This window comes from Pleurodeles waltl, chromosome 2_1, assembly GCF_031143425.1.
Source record: "Pleurodeles waltl isolate 20211129_DDA chromosome 2_1, aPleWal1.hap1.20221129, whole genome shotgun sequence".
Lineage (NCBI taxonomy): Eukaryota > Metazoa > Chordata > Amphibia > Caudata > Salamandridae > Pleurodeles > Pleurodeles waltl.
In genome coordinates, this window is record NC_090438.1 from 412,519,275 (window position 1) to 412,540,137 (window position 20,863).

Here is a 20,863-nt window from a genome sequence, read left to right on the forward strand (position 1 = left end):
AAGAAGCTGACTTGTGACAAGATCTCATCAACAGCTTCTTATCATGAGTGTAAGTATGTCAAGAGATGTCATGACTTTGACTGTACAATGAACTCTTGTTGTGATGATGTGAGTATATTTTTTAACAGTTCTGAAGTTGAAGCTCTTGCAAATACTGGTAATGTGTGTCTGATGAGATTTTAACACAATGACATTATGGAGATGTTGCTTTGCTTGTGTGAGATTTATAAAATGGACTGCATTCTGCAGATGTTTGCTATGTGAATTGTGTCATATATATGGTTTCATAACAATACTGCTTGTTTTTGCGTCTGTTTAGGTACCTTCACCATAATATCTTCATTGGGACATTTATAAGTTGTGACATTGGCAGGCATATTATTCTGTTTGGACATACAAAGTGGACATGGATTGTTCCTGGGAATGTAGGTCACTGACTTTGATGGTGTACAATACCTGTGTCAATACAATTTGCACAGTGATAAGATAGAAGTTTGGAAGACTCTATCGAACGTGTTCCTAGTCACGTGGATGCCCTGATGCCGCATGTGTGTCATCATGTGGTCAGAAAATATGTAGTCCCAAGCCAAATTCAAAGTGCCTGTGACGCATTACTGACATTTGTTTGTGTCATACCCCAGTTGCAGAAGCACTGGTCTGTAATGACCCTTTGATCAGAAACTATTGTACAGCCACCTGTCTGACTCTTGCATCACATGATGTTGGATTCCTTTTGTGAGGTAGGTGATGTGGCTCCAGCAGATGACATCAACCAATTTCATGTCTGCCTATACTATAGAACAATGACTGATATATCCCTTCCTTCCATGGTCTGGAGGTCTGTAGCTGTAATTGTGAACATTTACCCTATGTGATTCAATCATGTGTGATTTGCAAAGTTTTGGATATATTGACAGCCTATGACAAGACACTTGTATGTATGTGTTTGTGTGGAATGGTTGTAATCATGAGCTGGACATTGTGCACATGGAATATATCCCTGTTTCCACAAATAGCTTGCTTTTCATTGGATGGTTCACATGTTCTTACATATCTACATTGCAACATATGAAATCTAAGACAGCAAACAATGAGTTGGTGACTTGTGAGTTTATTGCAGTGGTAACTGTGAAAACAAAGTTGTGGCAATAAGTAACATGAATGAAAAGTGAAGGTGTCAGTCATGGTGAATGAAATCATAGGAGAAGATGCCACACCATCAGAAGTCCAAAGTCCATATTACTTCTTCCATCTGAAATGGAATGAGGTTCAGGATCAGGTCACAGAGTGAATGTGTGACACACAAAGGAGGACATTGAGGATGAGGTTTGTTACTGGCAGTGGTGGGTGTCTTTTGCCATCCACACTTCCCGGATTCTTACATGGATATCGCTGCTTGTGAGGGTACGGAGAGGGATTCAGCTGCTGCAGAGGCAGGGGTATCTCAGGGTAATGGGTCCTCTGACAGGGCCTCCCTTCCTGTGTCTACTGCAGATGTACTTGGGCTTGAAATATTTGACCCAGAGGAAGGGGTAGATGCAGGGGAAAAAAACTTGCTCAGGGTTGTATGGATGTCCCTCAGCACCCCTGGTAGGGTGCTCATGTTGGAGTTATGGGCCTCCATATGTTGGATCATGTCCCTGTTTAGCTGCTTGATTTATCAAGGTCCGGTTAGCACCTGGCCCAACACGCCCTGGGACTCATGATAGACCCCCAAAACTTGGCTGATGGTATCCTGGTCGTGAGTGGCCTCAGTGGCCTCAATGTGGCATCCCACAGCATCTTCCCACAGACCCTACTCCTACCAGCCTGTGTCCTTGGCACAGGATGTCCTCTTTAACTGGGTCCTGGAACTATACTGTCATGATAGTTGGTTTGCGCCTCAGGATCAAGGACTATGAGGCTCCAGATGATTACAAATGTGCTAGATACACGTGTTGGGAGGCACAGTGAGCACAGATAGACTCATTGTTGCTGTCTGACAAGGCTGCCCAGATGGACCAGGACTGTCATCCACAACCACATGTCCAGGAGTGTCATCACTGAGGGTTTCAACCAGAGATGGGTTGGGAGTCTTTTTGATGGACAATGTCTTTCCAGGTGCTGTGGCAGCTTGACCTGTTGAGAAATAGAGTACAATGTTATTGGTTGAAGTGTGGAATCTACATCCAAAGCTTTTGTGTGACAGAAAGTAAAGACCTTGAATACTCCTAAGTAGTAGATTTGCTGATTGTGCAATGTTATCATGGTATTGAAGTTGTTGAAATGGCATGTGTGAAGCTTGCAGAAACTATTAAACTCAAGCAGCTCATTAAATGTGGTGAATAGTTGCACTTTAAGGGAATGAGGGAATAAACATGGCATCTTAGAAACAGTTCAGCCAACACAGTGGACATGTATTTGACCATTCCAAGGCCTAGTTGTGTGAGATACAGACAAACACACAACTTTGTTGTATATGTGTGTGTGTAGCACTTGTAGGAGCAGTGCTGAGTCAATGTGTTAACTGACACTACCAATTTAATGGAGCTGCTTAATGCCTTAGGAATATTTGATGTACACACTTGGTAAGGTGTAATTCCTGTCCTGAATAGTTTCATTTTGGGATACCAGGAAAAGAGCAAGCTGGGCACATCTCTGAGTTTAGCATGATTTGTAGCTTGCTAACTCTCAGGAAAGGGTACCTCATTTGAGAGATGGTACACTTGTATATTTGGATAAGTGCAGGAAGGCCTGGTGGTTAGAGATACAGAAACAGGGCCACCTGGTAGTTATGGTCATGTCACTGTGTACTTCCCAACACTTGACAAATGTTTTGTCTTACATATCTGTTGCCACACTGCAGTTAGGTTGGCCCACACATTTACATGTTGACACATACCATGGGGGCGAGGATGATCTATTGATGTCGATACACTTATAAACCCCATTCCAATATATGGCATATAATGGGGATTGATTCATGTTCTGTCATGTACAACAATGCACATTGACAAGCTTACATCTCTGCAACTCTGGGTATTGCATGTTGGGAAAGTAGATGAACAACACAGTGGCAAAATATGAGATCTGAGCATGCAGGACATTGAAGATGTGTGACAGTTTTTGTGTTGTAACTTACTAAGCTCCACTCCCCCAGCTATTCCTGTCGAGCCCTCAGGATGGAGGATGGCTAAGACCTTCTCCTCCCAGGGAAAGATCTGTAATGGGGCACTGGGAAGACTACCATCAGTCTTTTTGGCCTCTGTGTATTGCCTATAGGTCAGGGAATGCACCTTCCCCCTCGTATCATTCCACTTCTTCCTGATGTCCTCCTTTGTGTGCATGGTGGTGCCTACAGCAGTTACTCCATTGATTATCTTTTACCACATTTCCATTTTCCTACTGAGAGGAGTATGCTGGACCAAGGCTCCAAACAATTGTGGCTCTACAGTTATGATTTCAACCACCACGACTCTCAACTCATCTTCTGCTAAACGGGGATTTTTGGAACATGACATAGGTGTAAAATGAAGTGAGTAGCAGGGACTTAGTTAAAAAAAATTAATTGAAGGAGTAAATGGACGAAAGTGTGTGAAAGGTGTTGAATGGGATTGTGAAAAAAGGGGTGCCTTATCAGTCAGGGATGGGAGAAGCGGTGGACTCTGATCTCTTTCTTGCAGTGGAGAGGCAAAAGATTATCGTCTTGGAAGGGGTGTGTTTTGTATTGTGTTTTGCAGGTGTGCCCACTGGGCCAATATATGTCAGCTGTGTTGTTTTTGAATCCATCCAATGGGCATTTGTTGTTCCTTTTCTGAATGGGTACTGCGGCGGCCAAATGCCATCATCTGACCGCCACAAAAAGACCACTATGTCAACTCTGTTTTTATAATGGGCTCGGCGGTTCCATATGCCATGACAGTGATGAAGTGTGCATTGCCAAGGTTGCAGACCCTGGCGGGCGTTGCTTTTGACAAACGAGATGACCGCTTTGTAAAGTAGCTACCGCTACCCGCCACCTTCTCCCCTAAACATCCGACATTCATCAGATAGCCAGAATGAGAAACTCAGCGATCATAGTACCTCCATGGTTGGTGGTACCAGCGGCATTGAAATTGTGCTCCAGAGCGGTCTATGAGTGGCGTCACAGGTCTGAGTGGAGTCTACGCAGTGTGGTGGGATGGTGGCCTCTCATGAGCAATGTCCCGGAGATTGATTGGGTCCCTCGCGTCGTGACCTACCAATCGAGCAGTGCTTCCCTGGTGGCCTGCTGCAACTGAAGAGTGGACAACACAAACCAGCAGCAGAGTACTGCGCTTGGGAGCTCCCCGGCACTGACAACAGTCCGAAATTTGGGTGCGACTTCTGCTGAGACCTGCAGTGCGAGAGTAGCACTTACAAACGCCACACAATTTCACATGTCTGTGGGCCCTTGGAGCAGCGATGAGTATGCACCTGAAACATATTTTAACCAGCGGCCCCTCTGCTGGATTCTCTGGTACCTGCTTCTCTGCCTAGGGGCAGCAACGTCTACCACTCAGGCCTGTGACCTGGACAGGTGATGAATCGCAGGCCACATGGTGAACACTCAACATCTGGAGACTGGTACAACTGATTATGGGTTTGCGCTCAGAACTATCAGTGGAGGCACTGATTTTGGCCTCTAAAGTTACAATAGCGCCCATTGGTCCAACACCATACATCCTCCACTATCTCTGGCCTCCATACTTGGGCTTCCATCCTGGACCACTGAGATGCTGAACTACTTCTGACCCCCCTGAAGAGCCCGGGTGTGTCCTGGATCCCGGGAGCCCTTACATGACAATAGAGACGAGGTGGGTGGGAAGACAGAGATGATATCCTGGGAGTGAAATTCCTCTTCAGGGCTGTCCGGGTCCCGGGGCCACGCTTATCTAGCAGGAATGTTATCATACCAGAATGGGCTCTGGGAGACCCGCTCCGGGATGGATGACAGGGTGCAGGGGAGTCCACTTCCTTCCCCTTGACGGACAGTGGTTTCTGCTACAGTGCACCATCGCCTTGCTTGTTGTAGCAGACCTCAACCATGCTGATGCCCTAGTTGTGGACCACACTATGACCGGTGGGAAAGGACCCCCCCAGAGCACACCAGACCAAGCTGGACCACTTTGTAAAACCTAAGGGGCCCATGTCCACAGCGATGGCTGAAGCACCTCAGACCCATGCAGGACAAACCTCTCTAGGGGCAGAAACACCCACCCTTGTTGATATCATAGCTATGATTCAAGGTTTCCACTACAATATAGACTCAGGGGGCCACCGACCACGGGAGCACCGCCAACAGGCTGGCGGTGCTCCCACGAGCATTCTGACCGCAGCGGTTCAGCCGCGGTCAGAAGCGGAAAGTCGGCGGTCTCCCGCCGACTTCCCGCTGCTCGGGGGAATCCTCCATGGTGGCGGAGCGCGCTCCGCCGCCATGGGGATTCTGACACCCCCTACCGCCATCCTGTTCTTGGCGGGTCTCCCGCCAGGAACAGGATGGCGGTAGGGGGTGCCGCGGGGCCCCTGGGGGCCCCTGCAGTGCCCATGCCAATGGCATGGGCACTGCAGGGGCCCCCGTAAGAGGGCCCCACTGTGTATTTCAGTGTCTGCAATGCAGACACTGAAATACGCAACGGGTGCAAACTGCACCCGTCGCACCCCTGCAACTACGCCGGCTCAATTCTGAGCCGGCGTCCTCGTTGCAGGGGCATTTCCTCTGGGCCGGCGGGCGCTCTTTTGGAGAGCGCCCGCCGGCCCAGAGGAAATGTCTGAATGGCCGCCGCGGTCTTTTGACCGCGGTGCGGTCATTTGGCGGCGGTACCTTGGCGGACGGCCTCCGCCGTCCGCCAATGTCATAATCACCCCCTCAGTCTCCATGGATGTCACCCTTGTGAGAGTGGACCTGCAAAGCCTGTGGGCCTGGGTGAAAGAAGCAGCGGATACTCTCCTCATCCTAACGAAAGACAACAAAACCTAAACACTCAAGAGCTACAGGCCACTACAACACTGCCAGAAGGTAAGCCGGAAGACTTTGTGGATCGTTCTAGAAGGAATAACATGAGAATAATTGGGGTCCCAAAAAAAACAGAGGGCCCAGTAGTTGACCTAATTAGGAGAGGACCTCTTTCTCAAGCAACTACAACCTTGTGGCCTCTCAAAGTACTTCTCTGTGGAACGTGCCCACCACATCCCAGCCATTGTACCAAATCCAGGTACAACCCCACATTCGATAATAGCGTGCTCCTCTAATTACATTACGTAAAGATGGGGATGTCATCCTGCAGGATGCACGAAGTGCTCTACCTGTTAAGTGTGATAACACCACTATCGCCTTTTTCCAGACTTTACACTGTGTGTCCAAAGACTATACTGGACATTTTTGAAAGTCAAAAAAGCCCTTAGAGAATGTGAAATAAAATACAATATGATTTTTCGTGCTGCATTACGTGTGGTCTTGGAGGATAAGACATGGTTCTTCAAAGCCCTTGATGAGGTCTTGGAGTAGCTGGAGGGTTCGAGACAACGTCGGGAAACTGGGTCCCACTCATATCCATGGCACAAAAGAAACAAACTAGACCCCTTGGTGAGGCAATAAGAATCGTGAGACTAAAGACTCAGGTGTGAGTTGCAGCTGACTAGAATCCATTGTGGAGGATCGCCTGAATAATATGAACATGTCTGGTTAACTATGTTTATGCACATGCCACCCCATGAACTCTGGTCTGATGCATTGGCAGCTGCTGGGCCACTTGACCACCCCTTGGCAACCTCTGTTGGACGATACTCTTGGAAAAAGTAATAAGTACCTACAGGGACTGACATAACCTCCTGTAGCAGAGGGGTATGATGGTGTGCCATTTTGGCAGATTCTGTGTTCCCCCACAGTTGGTATTATGTTTTGAGGTGACAGGTGCTCTTCAAAGTTGGCAGGAGGGGGCTAACAATTGTAAGTCTGTGATGCAGGGTGTCAGGGAGGGAAGTTTGGGGAACATTTTTGTGTTACTTTTTTATTTCTTTGATTTGACTGTGATAATTCAGCACTGACGCAGGCTCCAAATTGGTTTCTTATGCTCCACGCCAGACCCTTCAATGACCCCACTCCATGGAAGAAACTGGAACAGGCCGGCCACATATGCTTACTTGGCCCCACACTGGTTCAGCTACTGCTTTGTTCACCGCCCTGCCCTGTGTGCTGCCATGGCAATGCCCCAAACAAGGGCCCTTACTATAAACCAGTTTCCATGACTACTATAATGCAACCTCCCAGCATTAAAATTCTCTCTTGGAATGTTAACGGCCTGAGTTAAAAGATTAAAATGGAAGTGGTACTAAATATAGTTCTCCTCCAGGAGACACACCTGCAGGGAGACACCTATTACGCATTGGACTGGTGGGTTTACAGACTGATCGTACATGCTGCCTTCACTAGAGGATCCTTGGGGGTTGGCATCCTTATGCGAAAGACATTGCATCTTTCCATACGAAACACCTGGACTGACACCCATATGATGTATGCTGCTCGCGCAGGACAATGGGAGGGAACCACACTCAACATTGTCTCGCTATACACACCACACAACTTCAAGGCGCTACACTCACTGACCTAGGAACACTTCTCTTACAAATGTCAGATGGAAAACTGTTGCTTGGGCTGATTTCAATGTAGACCTGATGACCGTATGGCCCCCCTGTCAACTGATCTCTTCTCACCAACCATTGGCTGACTTCCTGTGGGCCTTCGGACTGGTCAACACATGGCGAGCACTTCAACCCGCTGACCTTCAATACACATTTCTCTCTGGGGCCCATGGCAGTCTTTCTTACTTTAAAGCATCAACTCCCTCAGTTTCGTGAGGTGTCACCTTGCTCTGACACATCTGAATATTCACCACTCTGGACAATCTATGGCCCTAGGGCCCTCAATGCCCATCAGAGACTCATTCTAAACACTTGGGCCCATATTTATACTTTTTGACGCAAAACTGCGCCAACGCAGTTTTGCGTCAAAAAAATTAGCACCGGCTAACGCCATTCTGAAGCGCCATGCGGGCGCCGTATTTATTGAATGACGTTAGCCGGCGTTAGCCGCCAGCGCCGTCTGGTGTGCGTTAAAAAAAGCGACGTACACCAGGCAGCACCGGCGTAGGGGGATATGGGGCTTGGGCGTCAAGAAATGGGGCAAGTCAGGTTGAGGCAATTTTTTCGCCTCAACCCGATTTGCGCCATTTTTTTTCACTCCCAACCCCCATAGAAATGACTCCTGTCTTAGCAAATACAGGAGTCATGCCCCCTTGCCCAATGGCCATTCCCAGGGGACTTCTGTCCCCTGGGCATGGTCATTGGGCATAGTGGCATGTAGGGGGGCACAAATCAGGCCCCCCTATGCCACAAAAAAAAAAAAAAAAAAACACTTACCTGAACTTACCTAAATGTCCCTGGGATGGGTCCCTCCAGCCTTGGGTGTCCTCCTGGGGTGGGCAAGGGTGACAGGGGGTGTCCCTGGGGGCATGGGAGGGCACCTCTGGGCTCCTTCAGAGCCCACAGGTCCCTTAACGCCTGCCTTTTGCAGGTGCTAAAAAACGGCGCAAAAGCGGCCGTACGTCATTTTTTTTGACCCGCCCACTCCCGGGCGTGATTTTTGCCCGGGAGTATAAATCCGACGCACATGCCTCGGAGTCGATTTTTTAGACGGGAATGCCTACCTTGCATATAATTAACGCAAAGTAGGTGTCCACGCTAAAAAATGACGCTAACTCCATGGACTTTGGCGCTAGACGCGTCTAACGCCAAAGTATAAATATGGAGATAGTTTTGCGTCGAAATTGCGTCAAAAAAAACGACGCAATTCCGGCGCAAACGGAGTATAAATATGCCCCTTGGTATCTCAAGATTCCTTGCATTAAAGAGGGCCTCCAGTATGGCACGGACATGTAGTTTGAGGGAAATGAGGGTTCAGTTTCCTCATTCAGAACTCTGTGGGAGGTGTATAACATGGTAGTTTGGGGACTGGGCCTACAATTAATAATGGAACATAAGAAAGAGAAAAGAGCCTGGCTTGACACCCTTGAGCAAGAAACTTTAGAGCTTGAAACTTAGGGCACATTCTTCAAGGAGGACGACATTCAACACAAACTCTATATGAAACAAAAAGAATACAGAGGCACTGCACCAGAAGCAGCCAGGCCCATCCATCATGGCACTCAGAGTTGCCTCTATGAAAAAGGAGACAGGACCGGGAAACTTCTGACCTGGTTCCAGAGAGAAGAACAGGCTAATCACTTGGTCCCAGAGTTAAAAAGTGATAAGAGTAACAGCATCAGAGACAATATGGGTGTGGCAAATGTTTTTGCAACCTATTATACACTGCTATATTTCTCAATGCTTATGGCCACAGCTGCTGAAGCCGGTAAATTGCTTGCAGATCTCTGCCTAGGCTCTCTGATATGGACAGGGAACTCATTGAGCAGGAACTGACAGAGGAGGACGTGACCCATGTCATCCGAGTCTTCAGCTCTGGCAGGGAGTTGGGTCCTAAGGGCTTGCTAATCGAACTATACCAGCTCATGGCCCAGAGAATAATCCCCCATCTCCTGTGGATGTTCTCAGAATGCCGCACTGTCTGGATTTTTCCCCAGACCAGAGATTGGCCACCATAGTGGTCATCCCTAAAGAGGGTAGGTCGCGTGATGAACGCACCTCTTACCAGCTGATTTAATTGCTAAATGCAGAAGTCAAAATTCTGGCCAAGCCACTGGCTACAAGACTAATAAATGCAATCCAGACATTGGTCCATCCTGACCAATCTGGCTTCATGCCAGGGAGAAATATATAAGTTAACCTGAGACTTCCACACAGAGTCCTGGGCCATGCAACCACACTGCAAGAAGATGCCCTTGTGTTCTCCTTAGATCCCCAGACGGCATTTGACACCACTGAGTGGCCATTCATGTTTGAGGCCCCAGTTTTATATCCTGAAAACAGCTCTAATATATGCTTTCATTAGCGCAGGTGATAGTCAACGGAGAAACATCCTCCATTTTTAGGTGGCTGAGAGGCACAAGGCAGTGTTGCACCCTTACTTCCCCGATTTTGCCTCGGTTCCGGAGCTGTTGCCAGCATGGATCAGGGGCTACCCCCTCGTTAGAGGTTTGAGATAGACCGCAGGCTGGGAAGAGAGAAACTCCTTATATGTGGATGATACACCGCTGTACATTGCTGACCCAGGATAAACTTTAGATAGAGTAAAGCATATACTGGCTCTATTCTGATATTATTTGGGTTACACCATCAACTGGAGTAAGTCTCTGACTTGCCTCCTCCACAGCTCTGATCCGAGGTTACCTAGGGGCTGCACAGCCTGGATTGCCACAGTTGGATTCCGATACTTCGGCTTCTATATATCTAAAGGCCCAGACACAATCTTCACTCGCAATCTGAAGCCCCCACTTACAAGTCTATGAAGTGAACATTTTCATGGCCACTGAGCCTCCAGCGGAGAGCAGCCCTTTTCAAAATGATGGCCCTGCCCTGATTTCTATACATACTCCAAAACATCCCTTATCCTGTCGCTCAGTCATAATTCCTAGCAATCAACAGCATAATTCGGTCACCGCTCTGGAACAGAGACACCCCTTGTATCACCTTCAAAAAACTTACAAACAGCTGGTATGAAGTTGGTGTAGCTGTGCCAGTACTGGGCCTACCCTCCTAAAGATGAATCAGCCTACAGGATTGGAAGACCAAACATGGCTCCTAGGATTATTTTAGGGCTATCTATGGTACTGGCCATGTGACAACCCTCCCCAGCCCCACCGCAGTTACATTCACTCTCTGGCACAACACACTACAACCTCTAGGTTAGTGGGGTAAGATGACCCAAGCTACTCCCCTGTGGGATTCCACACAACTAGGTACTCTTTCTACACAACAAGGCTTCAATAAATGGGACTTGGGTGGGAATGGTAGGAGACCTATGGACCCAGGGTAGAGGGTTCCTCTTCACTGTGCTACAGAACAAGTATCTGCTGGCACCTCCAGAACTCTACAGATATTTACAAATATAACATGACTTACAGAAGACACTGCCCAACAGAGCAGTCCTCCCTTACTCATTCCTGCTCGAGGATGGACTGCTTGATGACCGTCTGGCTGAAAAGTCAATTTCCCTAGCCTATTGTAAGCTATTCCATAACTCTCCAGACACACTGAGTCACCTTCGAGAATGTCGGACGCAAGACATTGGTGCTATTGAAGATGAGAAATGGCCTGAGGCTTTGGCATCACCAAGATAAGTCACTATGAGATTGAAGTTGAGTCTTACACAACTGAAAATCCTACATCAATCTTTCTACTGCTGTGCTATCCTAGCCAAGATAGGAAAAGCAGAAACAACTAATTGCCCTAGGAAATGGAATAAGAAGGGGTCATTTTTTCATATGATTTGGAGCTGCCCACGACTTCAGCAGTACTGGGACTCAGTAGTGACCTGTTTAAGCAATATTTGTGGTACCAACATGGAGGTCTCCACGAAGTGGTGCATGTTTAACATCTGGGATGCTGGGGACCTCAACCGCATGAACGAGCACTGGGTGACACTAGGAATAATGGTAGCTAAGCGTAACATAGCCCGGATGTGGAGAACAGAACTGGCACCTCTCCTTGCTGACTAGAAGCGTGAATTTGACTGATGCATGGTGGTAGAATGAGAGGTATATGAAAGTCGAGGCTGCCTAAACAAATGGTTCAAAATCTGGGAAAGCGAAACACCTATCGGGGAGAACTGATTGTGCCAATTGTAGGCACCAGCTAGGCTATTCTATGTCGAATGCATTCAGTTTGTGACCCTATACCTTGATGTACAAGAAAGGGTGGGGTTGAATGAGGGGCGGTGGAGTAGAGGGTGGAAATATGGTCCTGTATCATTGTTCTGATGTTGTAATAGGTGCTGCTTACAGTCAATGTTTGATAATGAGTGTTACTTGCAATAAAAATATATATATTTTTTAAATTGCAGACTGCAGTGTAGTTGGTGAGCAGACATTTGTGTTGGCAGTCGGTGGTTCAGCCTTCATACATTGAAATACAGTTGTCTGGAGACTGCTGGCGCACCAGTTTTTTTGGGACTTCCGCCTTGATGGTCTGGCAATCCGACAGCCAAACTCATAATCGGGCCCCACGATTTTTGACTTTATTTTAGAAGACAAAGCGTGTTCCTCAGAAATAAACTTTGGGAGATCCAAAAGAAATAAAACAAATAAAATCAGACACAAGAGCAACCGCTTTTTCAACCCACTTTCAGTTGCATTCTTATCTGTTAGTTTTCCTCTGCCCTCAATCAATCAATCAATCAGGAATTTGTAAAGCGCACTACTCAACTGTGAGGGTCTCAAGGTGCTGATCAAGGTGACCTCACAATCCACCTGTCCCTATGTTTCTTTGTGTAAGATCTGGAGGAGAGCAAGAAGACATTTAGGCCCTCATTATGAACTTGGCGGCAATCACCGCCGACCGCCCCGGCAACGGTGAACAGAAGACCGCCAGTGGCGGTAGACTGCACACCGCGGAATTATGATGCCAAAAAGTTAAACCTCCCAAAAATCCTACAACCTCTACCCACTGCCAGGGCCCACGACAGCAGAAAGGCAGCACACTTCACCCCGCCAAGCAGACAAATCCTCTGTCCACCAAATAATTATGTACAAATCAGCGTGGCGGATAGTGGTGACCGAACGACAATTGGCGGTACGGACCACCATGGCCAACAATGGGACCCACCAGCAACAAATGCACACATTGGAAACTTGGAAACCCACACACCTAACACAAATCCAAAACACTATAAAACACTCACATACACACACCCCAATCCTTTGCTTTGACCAATAGCACTACAGAGACAGACTACACAACATGTATACACTGAACACAACATAACACAAGTCACATACACAATTACACCACCAAAACACATACAAACCCCTTCATCAGCCACACACACAGCCACATGACAACACCCTCACCAATACCCCCACAACACAACCCACAACACACACCATAGCACCCCCTAAGCACCCCCGCTTCACAGACAGGGAGCTAAGGATCATGGTGGGCGAAATACTTAAGGTCGAGCAGACACCCATGGCCAGTAAGATAGAGCTATGGCAGACGATTGTCAACAAGGTCAACGAAGTGGGAAACCATCCATGCACAAGGGAGGACATCCGGAAGAGATGGAATGACTTGCACAGGAAGATTAGGACAATGGCATCCAGGCACAACATCGCCTTACAGAAGACTGGTGGCGGTCCCCCACCTTCACCCCCGAATACACCGACTGGGAGGGGAAGGTCCTGAATATCCTGCACCCAGAGGGCCTCACCTCGCTCGCTGGAGGATTGGATTCGGGTAAGTCAACCACTACATCAAAACATCCACCCCACATATAATGCATGCATCACCCCACCACTCACACTACCACCAGGGCTCCATCCCCAGCATGTCCACATCACCCACATCCAACTACCCTGCATGCCCACTATCCCACAAACAGACCTGCATCCTGCCCCCTGTGCACAGTCACCTACCCCAGCATGGAATACCAATGGCACTACAGGACCCATAATGCACCTCCACCCCCACATAAAATGCAAAGAAAGTGCATTGCATGCCACAACAGCACAACAGCACAACAGCACAAAATAGGGCAAAGCAGTCCATCAATTGCCCAAAAAGTACCTGACACCCACATGTCAATTCCCCCCCACAGGCACCACCACCTATGCCACCCAGATGGAAACACCAAGGATTTCCAGTGCCCCACACAAAGACAGAGGCCTCAGTCAGGAGAGTGCTGAGTGACATATGGAACTTGAGGAATACCCAGGTCCATTACACAGTCCTGGACTGTCACCCTCCAGCAGCCCCACCCAGGATACCACAGACAGCCCTACCACCCAGCCACCATCATCAGCTCTGGCCAAACATCCCCACACTAGTGTCTCCCAGCCACAGACTGGAAAAACACATGTACAGAGGCCAGAGTCATCACCCACCAACTGGCTGGGTGATCAAGGGCCCAGTGCAAGTGGGACTGTCAGGCCTGTGCAGGGGACACATGCACAGGGGGCTAGGCCCAGTGGGAGGACATCAGTGGCCCAGAGGGTGGCCAAACCATGGATGCAGCAACCCAGGAGGTGATTTCAGAGTTCCTAGGAGCATAGCACCATACCCAGAACAGGATGGGCCAGATCCTGGACACCTTTGAGCAGAATCAGATGCTGCAGGTAGCACACCACCAGGAGGCCATGGAGCAATGGAAACAGCTCAATGCCACAATGGCCACCATTGCAGGGGTGCTGCAGCACCAGTACCACTGACAGTCTGAGACCTCCACCCACCTGCAAGCCCACACCACAAGCCAGGACACTGTCCTGCCCATTACATCTGCAGCAGCTACTGGACTGGTGGCACTGCCAGGGACACACAGGAAACCAGCACCCTCACCCCTGCAGCCCAGCTCCAGCAATGCAAACGTGCCCTTAGACCCAGACATGCCACAGAAACACCAGCCAAGACAAAGCCCACCACTAGGAAGTGAATGTGCCCTGAAATGACTCCCTTGTGTGCCATTGTGCTCCCTTGTTCACTTGTCACTGCCATCACAACATCTACCAATGGCCACATGGAACTAAAGCTTGTGCTACCAACACCGGAGCAGATGTACCAGATATACATTTGTGCCCGCTTACCCAGGAGGGTGGGCGTCTCCTTCGCCTTAGGCACCTCATCCCCTGCCCCAGTCAGCCCTGCTGCCCTCATGGAGAAGGCTATTGACCTCCAGAGGACCATCTCTGCAGGGCAGGCAACCATCGTGAATGCCATCCAGGGACTAGCATCCCAGAAACAGCAATGCAATGTCAAGCTGGAAGGCATTCACAGTGCCATGTCTGGCCTACAGAGATCTTTTCAGGCTCTGGCCTCCTCTTTGACAGCAGCCAGTGTCCCTGGTCTTTCTGCCCCCCCCTCCCACCACCTTTACTCCTTCCAACACCCAACACCCCACTCCCTTCACCCATCCCAAGCACATGTACAGACAGCCATGCACACAGATCAACACACAAGAAGCACACAGAGAAACACAAGCACCAAACTTCCCACCACAAGCATGCACACACCCCACATACCAATGCACACACAACAACAACCACTTTCCCCAGTTTGTCAACCTCCCCAGCCATCCTGTCTGTCACCTCACCATGCACTCCCACACGCACTGCACTCTCAGTCACATCTGCTGCCCCCATTCATGCAGTCATCACAACATCGGACAACCAGACATGCACCGCTGCACTCACCACAAGTACATTTACAGACACTTGCAGCACACTCACCAGAGCTGCAGACACCCAGACAACATACATGTACACTGGCAGCCTGTCTTGTCCCACTGTGTCCACCCTCCTTCTCAAAACACTCAAACATTAGCAGACATCCACACCACACACATCCACCAAACATCAGCATACTTTACAGGCACCTGCATCTATGTCAGGCACATCTACACCTCATACAAGCACTCCCACAACCTCCACTCCCAGATCTGGCTCCAAATCCCCTCCAACTGCCCCTAAGAAGCTTTTCCTTTTCCGTAGTGACCTATTCAAACCAAATGGCCCACCATTTCTCGTCCCTAAACGGACCTATCTCCTTGCCCAGTCCACCCCTTCCACATCCAAGTCCGCCACAGTCTGTCCTTCCCAATCCCATGCCTCTTCCCCTGGGAGGAAGAAGCCCTGTATTGCCCCAGGGCCCTCTGCCACCCCCGGTCCAAAACTACTCGCCCTCCTTCCAAGGGCAAGCTCAAAACCCTTCCACCTCCCAAACCTAAGACGAAGTCCCCCCCTCCAGACGTAAGTCCCCACCCTGCCCCTGTTCCCTGGGGTGCCTGGCTGCCCCATTGATGCCCCCTTCAAGTGGAGTACCTTTTGCACATGCAGGAGTCAAGTTCGGGCTATTTTGGCCCTTCAGGGTCTTCCACATGGACTGGCCAATGGCCTTATTCGAACATTACATATTCTCCAGTTAACACATTTACAGTGCCCAGTAGTGCTGTTGGCAAATTATGGTGACGTTGTTTCAGCGTTTCACTGGGGGTGTTCACATATGTGTACTTTGGTGCAGGTATTTGTTGCCTTGTGTCTGGTAAGTAGATCTTGTTATGGTGCGTATGGCTTGGGATGTGGGAGGGTTTGGGAGTGCGTTGCAGAGTGAGTGTGGTGGGTGTGTACATGTGCCTTTTCTTCCCATGTGTACTAGGTTGCGGTACTTACCGTCGTCGACGGTCACTGTCGTGGAGGTGTATGGTAAGGAGCAGCACTGGCCTTATTTCCAATTCTCTCCCATGTCTGAGTCGCCGTGTTGTGTGTGCCTCCGGTGAGTGTTTCCTTTTAAATTGTTTGTTTCTGCCACACATTGCATGGTGGTGGTTCCCGCCCTGGAACTGCTGGCAATCTGGTAGTTCATTATTTGGTGGGCGGGTAGGACCTTTCCTCCGGCCTTTAGGTGGCCTCCTCCGTCCACGTCAGGACTACAAAGATGGCGGTGTGTGGATGGAGCACTACTTGTTTCTCATTTGCTTCATTATTTGACGGTCCGGCCCGCCAGCCTGTTGGCGGTAGTTACCGCCACCGCCGGAAGGGCGGTGTTTACTGCCATGTTCATAATGACCACCTTTGACATACTAAAGCTCAGAAATGTATTCCACTGCACAGAGACATCCACCAGAACAAATGCTGCCCCATAAATCCATGATGCAGCAGAATATTCTCCATATGACTTCAATGAACAGTCAGTCCTTTGGCAATAAGACAAATAAGTGGTCAGCCAAGGCATGATTTTCTCAAAAACACCCCTACTCATTAGGCATAATTCCTTCAACTGTGAGTTAGAGTTCCACATGATTTAAATTGAGCCTGTAAAAACTTGTGTTATGGTGTCTAAGAATAATGTAAGCCAATAATAAGCAATGTTATTACAATCTACATGGATTGGGGTAATTATAACTCCTTTCCAATAATCAGTAAGAAATTTATTGAATACCACCCCTCGAAAGAAAGGACATGACATAGAACCCAGCCATGAAGATTTGACACTTAAAATGACTGCTGGAATATTGTCAGGACCACCAGAGTTCAACGTTTTCATTTTGCTGATTAGTGAATCTATGTGTTCTACACTGAAAAACTCTAAAATTCCAGTGTAGTGGGACTATCAATAAATATATTATTCACCAATTGCCAACATTGCTTACCATTAACCTAGTTTATTGCTGCCAGCATTTATTTTCCGCATTTAGATTATTATTCACCTTTTCTCTGTTAAACATTCTGCGTATAATTCTGGTGCTTTTGCAGCTTGACTCCAATCCACGTCTGGGGTAGAGTGACACCTGGACTTTGTGCATGCTTTCCAGACAGCAATCACACATGGTGGAGGTGTAATGGGAGTACATCTGCATAATGAGTGGTCTTCCTGGGCTAGGAGAGGTAGAGGTGGGGTGCACTTACATTTATGTAGGCTGTGTTCTGCCCTGAGACAAAGGGCTGGTTTATCCCCTACTGATGTCCGGAATCAGTTTGGAGGAGAAGAGGCATTCCTGGAACTCGTTAGAGCTGGCTGGAACCTTCTCTCCACTTCTAGAAACTAGACCAACTGAGTAGGAGTATAGGGGTTGTTCCCCATGTTGACAGACATTGCGTGGACATGCCAGAGGAACCTTTTATGCTGCTAAAAGGAACTGGTATTAGGACTAACCTGCTGATGGTCTGTACCTGTGACATGCTATGTCATCAAAAGACTGCTACATGACTGCCAGGACCCTGATGAACTGGTCCGCTGCTGTTCCCTGCACTGTGCCTCAGTTGTTTTCCAGGGGGCTCGATGTTGTGCCCTCCTTTCCCCTTGTTTCCTACACTCAGCGCAAGGGAACGCTGTTCTGGAATAGTGGGAGTGTGAGGAGAGCGCCTTTGTTGTTCCTGTAGCCGTGGGCCCTTGTCTAGGCTGCCCCCCCTTTCAGGAGGACCATGGGAAGGAGGAGTGCAGCTGAGTTCACTACAGCCTTTGCTAAAGTATGGTAGACGTGCACACAAGTTGATACCCCCTGGGCACAAGCAGGCACTCACTCCACTTGTCAGAGCTCTGAGGGAGGCGGCACTCTTTTTGTCTGCTGGGGCATTTACTGCTGTGGCCCACATTGACTAGGCAGGACCCCATGAGGAGCTGAGAAGTGCTGAATTTTCCCGCCCGGGTCCACTTAGTCTGTCAATGGGGAATGACGCAGCATCAAATTCCCTCTTGCCTTGCGAGGGAAAATGTTATGCATCACCTACCAGAACAATGCAGCACCTCCTCTTTCTTCCAGCCTGTAAAAGATTTTCAACACATCAACCCTGGGTGTCAAAATATCCCCTCATTACAGTGAGGAACCAAGACTGTGCACCGAAAAACAACACAAACTCTTGCAACATCGAAAGAAAGGATGCTTTATCTGTGTCGTGCCGGAAAATCTGACACAACATCTTATTTTTCCACACATCTCCTCTTCTGGGGTCTCCGTGCGTTGTTATTTTTGACGCATCCCAGGTACTGTGTGTGACAGAGAAACAACTGTTAATTTCTAAGGACTGACACTCTTATAAACCTTTTTAAAGTGGTATTTCAACTTGTTCTTATTTGATCTTTGTTTGTTTTGATCGTATTTTATTCAAATTAATATTATCTATTTTTCTTAACCTGTGAGATGTATTTTTGTGGTGTTTTCACTATGCTACTGTATGATTTATTGCACAAATACTTTACTCATTGCATTCTAAGTTAAGCCTGACTGCCCAGTGTCAAGCTACCAGAGGGTGGGCACAGGATAATTTGGATTGTGTTATGACTTACCCTGACTAGGATTGTGGTTCCTACTTGGACATGGGTATATACCTCTGCCACCTAGGGACCCCATTTCTAACAAAGTCCTCCTGAGTCCAAGAGGCAGGGTGCATTATATTAAACCTGCTGACATATAAGTGTAAGCTTACATGTCTCTTAGTGGCATTTTCCATTAAAGGCTACTATAAGGAACAACTGTCCATAAGATAACATGGAATGGCACTCAAGCAAATCCGAAGTCACCAGCTCCATTGTGGTACCTCGAAAGTTGGGCATGTTTGCTATTAAATTACATGTCTTCTCACCCTAGAGATGAATCTTGTGCCAAGGGCGATGTAGCATGGACCCAGAAAGCAACCTTAGAATTTGTCCACCAAGTTACCCAAGTTTTCTGTGCTCTCGCTGCCAGCCTGCAGCTGTTGCCAGCAAGCCAGGATTCTGACCCACTGGGCAGGGGTGCAAACACTCCCAGAAGTCAGCACATTGGCCTGAATGGGAAGGCAGTCACACCTTTCTCCATCCCAGGAAGGCTATTGAAGTAGCACATCAAGGCGGTGAACTTGAAAAGGCACACCACCTTTGAAATGCACGCAGGCTGTCTCCCAAAAGGTGAACACCCTCAGAAGGCTAGCCATACCTCTAGGGCTGGCAGCCTGGTCAGCTGAGGAAGGCTTCTGCCGTCTTGAAAAGAGGGAAAATAGAGGGTTCTGGGTAGAAAATGTGTCACAACACACGGATGGGGTGGATTAGCCGCTGGGCTAGTAGCCCATTGGCTAATTGCATCCACACCTGTAACACTCCTAAATCTAAGATCTAAGGGGCGCAACTGGCACCAGAACCACAGATCTGCAATTACTTGGGACAAGAGGGCAAAAGGGAACCCTTGACAAGCTATAGGCAAGTCCAGACTACCTATGACTAGTGGCACTAGATTCCTGCCCACCACACGTAAAAGGTACTCACAGGATGCAAAGAAGCGCTGGCCACCCGGCCCTTTAAGGGATCAGCTAACAACAGGTGGTCCAGTGCATTATTGGAAGTGTAGTTCCCTGCCAAGTTACAGTCGGTTACCATTTTCCAAAGGACCTCCAGAAGAGGAGATAGCTTCTCCTCCACCTTCCCACTACCAAGGCATCTTGGTGGCCAGTCCAGTCATGACCATCTTTACCTGATGCTGCAATGTGAGAGATCACCACAACACCTTCAGCCGATGTCACCTGTGGCTCCATTGTTGAGTTTTTGCACCTTTTTTCCTTGCCTGCACCATCTCAGTGGTAAAACCAGCATCTGCAGCTCTCATTCAGCACCAAGGATAGCCAAATACACCTCTGCACCCAAGACTAGCTGGAGTTGTTCTGCCTGTTAAATCCTGATCCATGGGCCCACACAAGCTTCGTCCACAGTGGGCTACCAAAAACTCAACCTGTAACTGACTGAGTGTCACAAGTATCTTTTTTCAGCACCTGCGGCTCCCACGTTTAACACCAAGGAAAGCCAGGACACCTCTGCTCCCGGGCCCCACAAGGTACAATTGGTCTGACTGTTGCAGCTTGGTCTTGGGGCATGCACAACCTTAACTAAGGATGGATTACTTTGAACTCACCCCAAAAGTGACCGAGTGTCACTATTGACTTTTCCCATTGACTGCTTGTAAATTCACTGATTATATTTATGCTTCAAAATCCATAACTCTGGTAATCCAATCTGCTTTCTTTGGTGTCTAAAATTATATACAAATCTACTCTTTTTTTATAAATTGGTGCCAGATATCTTTTCAGTCATATCAATTACTTATCATCCACGTTGATACTTTGATATGCTTAACACATGTTCCTCTAGTAGAGCCTGACTGTTCTTTGCTGCACTACCAGAATTGAGCTGAGGGTTTATTATTGTGAATCCGAAGGACCATCTTTAGGGTACTGTGAGA

The 20,863-nt window shown here is 48.3% G+C and overlaps 1 long non-coding RNA gene across 1 annotated transcript in view; it reads right to left on the bottom strand.

The window, feature by feature from the left end:
* Positions 1-1,105: 1,105 nt before the first annotated feature.
* Positions 1,106-20,863, bottom strand: part of LOC138258881 (uncharacterized) — a 50,069-nt gene continuing 30,311 nt past the window's right edge. Inside the window, exon 3 of the long non-coding RNA XR_011198596.1 lies at positions 1,106-2,118. This is a non-coding gene — a long non-coding RNA (uncharacterized lncRNA). The remainder of the gene's footprint in view (positions 2,119-20,863) is intronic.